The sequence below is a fragment of the Carettochelys insculpta genome, chromosome 2, assembly GCF_033958435.1.
Source record: "Carettochelys insculpta isolate YL-2023 chromosome 2, ASM3395843v1, whole genome shotgun sequence".
Taxonomy (NCBI): domain Eukaryota; kingdom Metazoa; phylum Chordata; order Testudines; family Carettochelyidae; genus Carettochelys; species Carettochelys insculpta.
In genome coordinates this window covers 42,788,098-42,791,097 of record NC_134138.1, presented here as the reverse complement: position 1 = coordinate 42,791,097, position 3,000 = coordinate 42,788,098, and positions in this window count along the sequence as shown.

Genomic DNA, 3,000 nt, shown 5'->3' with positions numbered 1-3,000 from the left:
TTGTGGCCGATTCCCTCCTCGGGCTCCAAGTCCGGCAGGGACAACAGGTCAACCCCGGTCCCAGGCGGGAGAGAAAAATTTTCTAAGTCCGGCAGGGACAACAGGTCAACCCCGGTCCCAGGCTGGAGAGAAAAATTTTCTAAGTCCGGCAGGGACAGCAGGTCAACCCCGGCCGCTTCAGCTGAGGTTGACCTGGTGTCCGATTCGCTCCCCGGGCACCAGGTCAACCTCTGGCGCTTTAGCAGAGGTTGACCTGGTGTCAGATTCGCTCCCCGGGCACCAGGTCAACCTCGGGCGCTTTAGCAGAGGTTGACCTGGTGTCCGATTCGCTCCCCGGGCACCAGGTAAACCGTGGCCGCTTTTAGCGGAGGTTGACCTGGTGGCCGATTCCCTCCTCGGGCTCCAAGTCCGGCAGGGACAGCAGGTCAACCCCGGTCCCAGGCGGGGAGAGAAAAAATTTCTAAGTCCGGCAGGGACAACAGGTCAACCCCGGTCCCAGGCTGGAGAGAAAAATTTTCTAAGTCCGGCAGGGACAGCAGGTCAACCCCGGCCGCTTCAGCTGAGGTTGACCTGGTGTCCGATTCGCTCCCCGGGCACCAGGTAAACCGTGGCCGCTTTCAGCGGAAGTTGACCTGGTGGCCGATCCCCTCCTCGGGCTCCAAGTCCGGCAGGGACAACAGGTCAACCCCGGTCCCAGGCGGCAGAGAAAAATTTTCTAAGTCCGGCAGGGACAACAGGTCAACCCCGGTCCCAGGCGGCAGAGAAAAAATTTCAAAGTCCGGCAGGGACAACAGGTCAACCCCGGTACCGGGCGGGAGAGAAAAAATTTCTAAGTCCGGCAGGGACAACAGCTCAACCCCGGTCCCAGGCTGGAGAGAAAAAATTTCTAAGTCCGGCAGGGACAACAGGTCAACCCCGGTCCCAGGCGGCAGAGAAAAAATTTCAAAGTCCGGCAGGGACAACAGGTCAACCCCGGTACCGGGCGGGAGAGAAAAAATTTCTAAGTCCGGCAGGGACAACAGCTCAACCCCGGTCCCAGGCTGGAGAGAAAAAATTTCTAAGTCCGGCAGGGACAACAGGTCAACCCCGGTCCCAGGCGGCAGAGAAAAAATTTCTAAGTCCGGCAGGGACAACAGGTCAACCCCGGTCCCAGGCGGGAGAGAAAAATTTTCCAAGTCCGGCAGGGACAACAGGTCAACCCCGGTCCCAGGCGGCAGAGAAAAATTTTCTAAGTCCGGCAGGGACAACAGGTCAACCCCGGTCCCAGGCGGCAGAGAAAAAATTTCAAAGTCCGGCAGGGACAACAGGTCAACCCCGGTACCGGGCGGGAGAGAAAAAATTTCTAAGTCCGGCAGGGACAACAGGTCAACCCCGGTCCCAGGCTGGAGAGAAAAAATTTCTAAGTCCGGCAGGGACAACAGGTCAACCCCGGTCCCAGGCGGCAGAGAAAAAATTTCTAAGTCCGGCAGGGACAACAGGTCAACCCCGGTCCCAGGCGGGGAGAAAAATTTTCCAAGTCCGGCAGGGACAACAGGTCAACCCCGGTCCCAGGCGGCAGAGAAAAATTTTCTAAGTCCGGCAGGGACAACAGGTCAACCCCGGTCCCAGGCGGCAGAGAAAAATTTTCCAAGTCCGGCAGGGACAACAGGTCAACCCCGGTCCCAGGCGGGAGAGAAAAATTTTCTAAGTCCGGCAGGGACAACAGGTCAACCCCGGTACCGGGCGGGAGAGAAAAAATTTCTAAGTCCGGCAGGGACAACAGGTCAACCCCGGTCCCAGGCTGGAGAGAAAAAATTTCTAAGTCCGGCAGGGACAACAGGTCAACCCCGGTCCCAGGCGGCATAGAAAAAATTTCTAAGTCCGGCAGGGACAACAGGTCAACCCCGGTCCCAGGCGGGAGAGAAAAATTTTCTAAGTCCGGCAGGGACAACAGGTCAACCCCGGTCCCAGGCGGCAGAGAAAAATTTTCCAAGTCCGGCAGGGACAACAGGTCAACCCCGGTCCCAGGCGGGAGAGAAAAATTTTCTAAGTCCGGCAGGGACAACAGGTCAACCCCGGTCCCAGGCGGCAGAGAAAAATTTTCCAAGTCCGGCAGGGACAACAGGTCAACCCCGGTTCCGAGCGTGAGAGAAAAATTTTCTAAGTCCGGCAGGGACAACAGGTCAACCCCGGTCCCAGGCGGCAGAGAAAAAATTTCTAAGTCCGGCAGGGACAACAGGTCAACCCCGGTCCCAGGCTGGAGAGAAAAAATTTCTAAGTCCGGCAGGGACAACAGGTCAACCCCGGTCCCAGGCGGCAGAGAAAAAATTTCTAAGTCCGGCAGGGACAACAGGTCAACCCCGGTCCCAGGCGGGAGAGAAAAATTTTCTAAGTCCGGCAGGGACAACAGGTCAACCCCGGTCCCAGGCGGCAGAGAAAAATTTTCTAAGTCCGGCAGGGACAACAGGTCAACCCCGGTTCCGAGCGGGAGAGAAAAATTTTCTAAGTCCGGCAGGGACAACAGGTCAACCCCGGTCCCAGGCGGCAGAGAAAAAATTTCCAAGTCCGGCAGGGACAACAGGTCAACCCCGGTACCGGGCGGGAGAGAAAAAATTTCTAAGTCCGGCAGGGACAACAGGTCAACCCCGGTCCCAGGCTGGAGAGAAAAAATTTCTAAGTCCGGCAGGGACAACAGGTCAACCACGGTCCCAGGCGGCAGAGAAAAAATTTCTAAGTCCGGCAGGGACAACAGGTCAACCCCGGTCCCAGGCGGGGAGAAAAATTTTCCAAGTCCGGCAGGGACAACAGGTCAACCCCGGTCCCCGGCGGCAGAGAAAAATTTTCTAAGTCCGGCAGGGACAACAGGTCAACCCCGGTCCCAGGCTGGAGAGAAAAAATTTCTAAGTCCGGCAGGGACAACAGGTCAACCCCGGTTCCGGGCGGGGAGAGAAAAAATTTCTAAGTCCTGCAGGGAGAACAGGTCAACCCCGGCCGCTTTAGCGGAGGTTGACCTGGTGTCCG